General features: G+C 42.4%; 1 protein-coding gene across 2 annotated transcripts in view; it reads left to right on the top strand.

Annotated features, from left to right (window-relative positions):
* Positions 1 to 1,426: 1,426 nt before the first annotated feature.
* The window catches only part of SLC25A39 (solute carrier family 25 member 39), a 54,624-nt gene continuing 46,720 nt past the window's right edge, over positions 1,427 to 9,330 (top strand). For both annotated transcript variants that reach the window (XM_087946415.1, XM_087946414.1), the window contains exon 1: positions 1,427 to 1,603. The gene's annotated coding sequence lies outside the window, so the exon portion shown is untranslated. The remainder of the gene's footprint in view (positions 1,604 to 9,330) is intronic.

The following is a 9,330-nucleotide window of genomic DNA, read 5'->3' as shown; positions in this document are numbered from 1 at the left end:
GTGCTGGACATTGCTTCCCATCTCTGTGTTCCGCTTCTAAATTGTTCTTTATCACAACTGAGCCAACTCAGAACAGCTCATCTACCAAAGGGATACATACAGATGAACAGATGCACTGATGTAGTAGTGTGATAAAATGACTGTATGGGAAGGGCCTGGGTCTGAAGCAGGGAATTCCCTAAGTTGGTATTAAATTGATGACAAAGGAGTCATCAATTCAGTACAGACAAAATCTGGTCAAAAGGGCCCAGCAGAGACTATACTACCTGAGGCTTCTCAGGAAGCAACAAGTGGATGGAAAACTGCTGGTGACCTGCTACTGCTTCACCATAGAGAGTATTTTAACTTACTGCACCTCTGTTTGCCAATTGCACAGTAGCAGATAGGAAAGCACTTCAGAGGGTTATCGTCATTGCCCAGATCATTGGTTGCTCTCTCCCCTCTTTGGAAGAGCTTTATAACTCCCACTGCCTTAAGAAAATTCAAAACATTCTCAAAGATTCATCTCATCCTGGGCACCCTTTTTTTGAACTATTACCATCTAGCAGACAGTACAGAATAATAAAAGCAAGGACAAATAGGCTGAAAAACAGCTTCTATCCCAGGGCAGTAGCTCTTTTGAATTCTGCTATATAGTGCAGTATTGGTGCGGTGTCAGGGGTTTTCGGTTCAATGTGTGGAGGGTGAAGGATGTGTGTTTGTGTTTATTTCCATGGTCATGATGTGCACTGAAGGTGGTGTTTGATTTCATTGTACGAGGTGCAATGATAATAAACTAAACTAAACTAAACTAAAATAAAATGTTTTAATGAAGCCAGATTAACATGGTTTTTATGGGTCCCTTGTGACTGGCAACTCCGCCCCCCAAATGTATTGGTTCATGTACCAGCTTTTTCTAAATCAAAAATATTTCCACAAGAGTGCTTGCGGGATTGAAAATGAATAAATACTAGGGTTTTAAAAATGAAGATGGGATAAAAATCTAATAAGTGAATAAGTAAGAAATTATCAAACGCCAGTTTTTCTTAACATGGACTACAGAGCATGATTAAAAAGATTGGAAGAGATTCAATCATAATCTTCATAATATTGGCCCAAATAGGACCCATTCAAGGAGTGCTTGTTCTGAACCCATCTTTGGTTTAGATCGCCGACTAGTTCATCAGCGGCCATAGGAAATCAAACGTCTCCCCAGAAGACTTGCAACCAATGCCCGCGAATCGAGTTCTTCCATGCCGACCCAAGCTCCCCCCCTCTTTCCTTCCCCCCAAAATCGCGCGCACCCGCGCTGGAGGCAAAGGCGTTATTAGCCTCACTGGCGCTCTCGGCCCTCTGCGCCCGCCTTTCCCCTGACCAATCAGGAAGCGGCAGGCGGCAGGAGGCCTTTCCCAAACTCGGCCACGGGAAGCGCTGCGCGGCTTGCTGCCGACTGCCGCGCGCGCTTGTCGATGACGCCGTCGCTCTTTCTCCAATCCCGGACATTCGGGTGACCGAGCTCGTGCGAGAGTGGGTCTCGGGGAATCCGGACGCCTCGCCGCGTGAATGCATTTATGGATGCGTCGGGCGCAGAAGTAGCAAGCGCGCTTATGGCTAGAGTGAGGAGGTGAGGGGGGGGGGGAGGGCGGTGCGGCGCAGGCAGGTCAAGGGCCTTGAGCGTGAGGAAGCCTGTCACCGGGCCTTGAGCGGAGATAGTGGGAGGCAGGACAGGAATGTGAAAATTGGACGGCTGGGGTGGGTGGGCGGCCGGGCACTGTGTGTAGTTTATTGGGGTACAATACTTGCCGTGCTCCTCTCCTGGGGACGGAGGGAGAGCCCTGTTGGATTACCACAGTTTTCTAGAATGATAGATAAATGCTTTCGGGCAGTCTTCAGGGGAGGTATAAAAGGTAACAACTTACCTTCAAGTGTCCATCTCCAGCATCTGGTATTCAGGATATGCTGCTAATAATTCGAAGTAATTAATAGAACCGTTACAATTAAGAGCCATTATTGAGCCCGTATGCAAGATGGTATGATGCAACATTGACCAATAGCTTAAGTTAAGCGGAAGGCACGTGTCTGTCCTTCATTATATACTTTTTAAAAAAAGAAAAGAAAATTATATGATGCCCCTTTAGGTCTCATATCTTCTAAAAAAGTTAAATTATATCTTGTCTACCTTCTAAAGCAATTTCCCCCAGTTGAATGCCCTCTCAAGGTGTTCTCAGCATTTTGTATGGAATTATGAGAATTATTGGGAATTTTTATAGTATAATAGATGGTAGATTATGAAAAGGGCATTGTTTTTTATTAATCTCCTTGGCAGTTTTGGACCCCTGGCCCCTGAGAGAATAGGAAAGGTTGAAGGATTTTTCACCTTTGAAAAAGTAGATGCTGAAGTTCAGAAAACATAAGCATATGATCTTGGAGGTATGCTACTCCAACCTCCAGCTCAAATCAGGAGACCCTATACCATTTCTGACAAATGGTTGTCCAGTATCTTCTTAAAAACCTTCAGTGATGGAGCAACTACAACTTGTGAAAGAAACCCAATTCACTGATCAATTGTTTTAACTGTCAATAAATTTCTAGGTTGGTTGGCTCTCCCTGTAAGGCAGTTAATATATTTATGTGATACTTTGTTGAGGGATAGGATAGACGTTCAAGTGGATTTTTCTCCAGTAAAATCATTGCAGGCTTTTAAACATTCTTTTGATTTTCTTTGTGTGATATGATATAGGGCAGTGGTAGCTAACCTTTTTGGCACCAAGTACAGAAATGGGAGTGTGTGCGCGCCCCGGAAACCAGAAGAGCAGTTCCCTGATGTGCACAGGAGCTCCGGAAACTGGAAGCTTAGCTTCCCGGTGCACGCATGTGCATTGGGCCACCTGATCTTCCAGTTTCTAATGTGCATGCAAAGACCAGCATGCGCACCGAAACCCAGAAGAGCAACGGGCAATGGCTGGCGTGCCCAGAGAGATGGCTCTGCATGCCATTTTTGGCATGCGTGGCATAGGTTCGCCTCACAGGTATAGGGTTTCCTGCTTGAGCAGGGGTTTAGACCAGAAAACTTAAAAGGACACTTCCAATTCTGGTATTCTATTATTTTTGCTTTAAAATAGTCAGCATCCTTTGCATGAAGGCCAAACACTAATGAGCATGAAGAGATCATAATTAAACACCCTCCTGAACCAATACCCTCCACATGTGGTGGACTCATTAAAAAAGTTGTAGGCTAACCACTCTGGAGGAGACTAGCAAGCAAATGATTACTTACAATAGATTTGTCATACCTGTTGTGATGCAAAGGAAAAGAGGAGCAGTATATCATCCAAGTCTAAGAAATATGTGCATATGAGGCTTAAAGTAAACATTAAGATATAAGTGCCTAGAATTGGGAACAGCATCTGACTAGATTCTTTCTTTATGGTTTGAATTCGTGTATGCTTCATTGGGCTTCTATAGTCAAGAATGAAATGTATGACCTTAAAGATGACAGTGATATTTATGTGATGGTATCACGAGATATTTGGAGGTCAGGACCATAAAAATATGCTTTGGTTGGAACGGAACCCAGGATGCCAGTAATTGGAAAAGGGAGAGATCAGTCTGCACAATTAGACATTCAACCATGACCATACTGTAAATGTTTAATTGTTTTTGATAATATATTCCTATCCTTTTATTACACATGATTTCCAAGTTTTTTTTTCTACATTGCTTGTTTTTACTGCAATTCTTAAGAATTGTAGAGATGACTCTAAAGTAGTACAACAACTTTTTCTGGAGAAACTTGCATGAAAAAGAGTAATTGCCTGATTGGAAGGGACTTAGAGTGAGAGAATTCCAAAATCTATATAAGGAGCAAACTCGAGTTGCATTTTAAAACAACTTTGTTGATATGTGTTTGCAAACTTCCAAGCCTAACTATTTATTTTTTTGGATAGGTCCATGAAACTTATTGCAAGTAATCTGACTGAAATTTGGAATCTTGTGATATAAACGGATATAATCTTGTGATATTTACTTTTTATTTAAAGTAAAGCAAATATGAACTACTACCTTTCCCCCTTTCTCTACTTGTTTGTGCAATCTGGAATTCTAGGTAAAAACAAGTTTAGCTATTAAAGCACTAGGTCATGCCAAATTAGTTGTTGACTTTGGTTTTAATTATAGTTTGATCAGCATATTGAGGATTTTGATCAGAAGCCCTCTATCATTCCCCTCATAGCTACTCTTTCATGTTTTTTTCTGGGAGGAGAGGGTAATTAGAGCACAGGTGACACAAACATTCTTACTCAGGGAGTAACATTGTAATATAATTCTACATTATCGCCTTTTACAAACTGGTAATCGATCAATGTTGGATTCAAAAAAATTTTACCAACTGAATTGAAGCTTTTATCTAAGCATATAAATTTATCTTACTATCCAGTAAAGAAAATCATATATTTGGGGTCCTGTTGCAAGCAGTTTCTATTAGCAACAGGTTTTATCCATCCTGCTAAGCCATCATTTGTGATTTTATCACATTGAGTAAATCCAGTCATTATGGCTATAAACCATGGTGTGTGACCAGTCAGTGGTAGTTTATTCAAATATGATTGAACAGTCCATAGTTTAGTGTAGTTTGTAACAGCCACACATATTCAATGATACCATGTTTTCCCCAAAATAAGACCAGGTCTTATATTTTTTTGGATCGTCTTAATTTTGGGGAGGTCATATTTTTCCCAATTTCTTTCCGGTACTGGGAAGGGTGGGGCAGTGAGCTGCTCCTCCCGCTTAGGGTGTCTCACTAAACAGCTGATCGGTGCCTCTTTCAGAGCCTGAAGGTCCTCCACAAAACAGCTGATCTGAGCTGTATGTTCTCTAAACAGCATTTTCTTGCTGAGCCTTCAGCATTGCAATCCTGGGATACACTGAAGGCTTGGAGGGGGAGCCTTTTTGGCGATTGGCAGGAAAATGGGTAGGGGGATTTTCCTGCCTTTCCTCCTTTTTGTAAGCTCTGCACACTGAGAAAAGGAGGACAGGCAGGAAAATTCCACTGTCCATTTTCCTGCCGAGCCTTCAGCATTGCAATCCTGGGATATGCTGAAGGCTTGGAGCGGAGCCTTATGGTAGAAGCAAAGCGCAGCCTGTCCCTTTCAAGCAATCAAATGTCTATGTGTATGAGAGAGAGACAGAGTGAGAGAGAAAGAAATGACAGAAGGAACTTACAAGAATTTGTAGACAATGCTGTTTGAAAAGGTTTCCTCTCCACCATTTCTCTTTCTGTCTCTCTCTCTTACACACACACACACACACACAAACACACACACAGACACACACTTGTTGAGAAACAGCAGAGGGCCAGAAACGAGGTAAGGGGTCTGACCTTCCCCAGCCTCCAGCTCAGCACCTGCTCAGAGTGGCAACCCAAGGCCAGGCATCTGCGTGGGTGACCCCCACCTGGCCAATACGACAAATGGGCTCCCTCATAGTGCCTCCTCTCCCATGTGAAGCAGCGGCCGGTACGGGCTCCATTTGCATGGCCATAAAGCGGGATCAGCATGGCTGGTTCTTGCCCGCAGCATTGGTGGCCAAAATCAGGTCAGAACCACCACCAGCTTAGATCAGCAGGCTACACTTGCTGAGCTGGAGGCGCTGTGCACGTGCAGCTGCTACCTGGGAGGAAAAGAGTGCGCCAGAGCCCAAATGCTGAGCCTCACCAGTCTTGGAAACCAAGGATCTTGTAGGCATACTGGCCACATAAAGGCCGCCCATATCCCTGGGTTGTTTGCAGCAACTGAGCCGTGCAGCCGTCTACCCCAAACCAAGCAGCAGGGGGGCTTCGGGATGATTCTTGGGACTGCCCAAGTGAAGGCAGTGCCTTCTAGCACCAGCTGCCCTGGCAAAGGCAAAGCAGAAGCAGGCAGGGTCTGTGCGGGGCTGCCCTGATGGCCTCCCCACCTTCAGGGCTGTGCAAGCCCCAGAGCTGGGGGTATCCCAGGATTGCAACGTTGAAGGCTCAGGATGGAGCCTTTTTTGCAACTCGAGTGAGCCGCGTAGCCTCCACCCCAAACCAAGAAGTGGGGGGGGGGCTTCGGGAGTACAGGAAGGAAAAGGAGGACAGGCAGGAAAATCCCCCTTGCAATTTTTCTGCCAATTGCAAAAAGGCTCTCTCCCACAAGCCTTCAGTCTTTTCTTAAGCTCAGCACAGTCTGAGAAAGCGTCAGGCAGAAAAAAACCCCTCCCTGTGTTCCTGCTGAGCCTTCAGCGTTGCAATCCTGGGATACACTGAAGGTTTGGGAGGGGGAGCCTTTTCAGCAGTCCCGGCATCATCCCGCCGCTTGGTTTGGCAGACAACTGCATGGCTCGGTTGAGTTGCAAAGAACCCAGGGATTTGGGCTACCTTTACGTGGCCAGTGTGCCTGAAAGATCCCTGGTTTCCGAGGCTGGCGAGGCTCAACATTTGGGCTCCGGCACACTCTTCTCCCAGGTGGTGGCTACATGTGCGCGGTGCCTTCAGCTCACTGTATGTGGCCTGCTGACCTCGGCTGGTGGTGGCACTGAATTGATCCTGGTCGCCAATACTGCGGGCAAGAATCGGCCATGTTGATCCTGCTTCATGGCCGCGCAGATGGAGCCCACACCGACTGCTGCTTCACGTGGGAGAGGAGGCACTACAAGGGTGCCCATTTGTTGCATTGGCCAGGTGGGAGGTTGCCCACCCAGGTGCTGGGCCTCGGGGCACCATCCTGAGCAGGTAATGAGCTAGAGGCGGGTGAGGGTCAGTCTCCTCACCTGGTTGCCTGCCCTCCGCTGCTTCTCTACAAATGTCTGTGTGTGACAGAGAGAAAGACAGAGACAAAGAGAAAGAAACAGTGGAGAGGAAACCCTTTTAAACAGCGTTGCTGCAATTCTTGTTAGTCCCCTCCATTCTTTCTCTTTCTCTCTCTTTCACTCACACACACACATATGCATACAGACATTTGATTGCTTGAAAGTAACAGGCTGTACTTTGATTCTACTGTAAGCACACACATCCCACAATCGTTCAGAATTGCCTGCCCTTTCATCCTTTTCTCAAGCAGCAGCAGCTGGGTAGAGGTGGGGAACATCTCCAGGCACCTGGAGAGACACAACTCCCAGCCCTCACAGGATCAGCTGATCTGCGGGCCAGGGTTAAGGAGCCAAAGTAACAAGGAAGGGAAGTGCTGCCTCCTGGGTTGGCCATGCCCACCCACTTCACTAGGGCTTATTTTGGGGGTAGGCTTCTATTTGGCCCACCCCAAAAAATCAGGGGGGGGGGCTTACTTTCAGGGTAGGTCATATTTTGGGGAAAACACGGTACATATCAATAAGTGTTTTAATATATATAACATACACACACACAAAAATGTATTTTTTTTGCCTAATCTGAAGCAGGGTGGATTTGATTTAAGTCAAGTCGAATTAAATCACTACTATAAAGGCTTGATTTAAATCAACTCAATTTAAATCATAATTTTTAAAGAGCAACTGTCATCTCTGTCCCGCAGCAGCTCCTTTGACCCACTATTGACTCATCAACAGCCCCATTCTCTTTTTTTTTTTTTTTGTAAATTTTATTTGAGTTTTCACAAAGAGAAAAAAAATACAAATAAAACATCTTTTTTGAAAGTAGCGTAATCCGGGGTTATATTTCTTCGTACAGACACAAATTCAGGTTCATGCTCATATATATTCTATATATTCTTTATATTCTATTCCATATCTTATTACTATTTTACATTTTCTGCATAGCTTCTCCCCTCTTTTAATTTTCTCAATTTTATTTTAATTATCTCATCTCAATTCAAATCATTGTATTTATATTTTTTGTCTGTTCTGTTTCAATTATCTATTATCTTTTCTCATTAAACAAAATTTCTCCTGTAGTTACTGATTGGAGTATGACGCCTTTATATCTTTTCCCTAAAGTTGTAACATTCAATATAATACATAACTTCCATTCGGATTCTGCTTGGTACATTCTTAAAATACACACTGTATTCTTAAAGAAAAAATTATAAATGTATATAATTAAAACAACATTTCATTCCAATTCAATTCTATCATTAATATTAATATTCATTAAAGTCTTAACATCTTTAACATTACTTTTCAATTAAATATCATACTTCTATGGGAACAATTATAAGCTTTCCATAGTTAATTCTCCCCCCCCTCACTTATATTTTATAAAACATTAACTAATTAAAATGTTCCCGTTCCTTCCTAATTCAATTTTCTCATTTATTTTATTTCACTTATTTTATTCACAAACATTTCACTAAATTACACTAACTATTTTATCCCTCATTTTAATCATACGTTGTTTCCAATTTTCTAAAGTTATTTCTATTATAACAATACAATCTTATGTACCTTTACAGAATCCCTTTTTCAGTTAGATTTTCACCCATTATCTCTAAATAGGTCCTGTTTCTCTATATCTTGCCCCGGTCCTTTGTAACTTCTTTTCCTTTCCTTCTTCCCTCTCTTCTTCTCTCTCCCCTTTTACCCCTTGTCTTTCTACCTCTATTTATCTCTTCTGTATTCCCCTTTTCTGTTGCTTTCCAGTATTATACTTATTTTTTGAATTATTTTTCTTTTCTGTGGTTGTTTTTAAGTCTTAAATTCTCCATTTTCTTTCCCCCCTTTCCTTTTTCTTCCCCACATAAAATTGCTTGTTCATTAAAGATGGCTTCTTCTTTGTCCCAGTCTTCTTATTTTACAGTCGTTTGTTGTTTCTCATAGTTCCAAATCTCCATTTCTAAGAATTGAAAAACGAAACCAAAAGAACCCTTCCCTTCTTGTGCATCTTCTTTGTACTTTTTAAGTTCCATTTTCAATTCATCCAGAAGTGGTGCCATTGTATAAATTTTTAAACAACCACCTGATTGATTTTAGTCATTCAAATATAATAACCAAGAATCCAAAGATCACCAAATAATCCAAATACATGCAAGCTGTTTCTTTTTTGCTCTTTTTTTTTTCACTTTCTCTTCCTGGGGTTACTATTTAGTTGCAAAGTTTCAGTTAAAATGTATCTTTTAGAAGTCTTGTTGAAGTTTTACTGTAGATTCTTTTTAATTCCAGGCAGTCTCCTCCCTCTTCCAGATCCTGCCCTTATTCTTTTTCTCTCCCTTCCTGCTTATGAAAAAGAAAATTTTTAATGTTCAGAAATTTTTATTATCCCTTTGGCATTTTGTTTTATTTTCAGCTTAATTACCTATTGATGTCAAAGCGGATTTTTCCGATTTCTTATTTAAGTCTCTTAGTTGTCAGTATAGGGAAGGAGAGAGAAGAAGAAAAAAAGCCAAACCTTTTCACTTTCCTTCGCTG

This window comes from Notechis scutatus, chromosome Z, assembly GCF_049901735.1.
Source record: "Notechis scutatus isolate UNSWTSFEM ecotype Mainland chromosome Z, rNotScu1.2, whole genome shotgun sequence".
In the NCBI taxonomy this organism is placed as follows: Eukaryota; Metazoa; Chordata; class Lepidosauria; order Squamata; family Elapidae; genus Notechis; species Notechis scutatus.
This window is presented reverse-complemented; position numbering and strand designations above follow the sequence as displayed.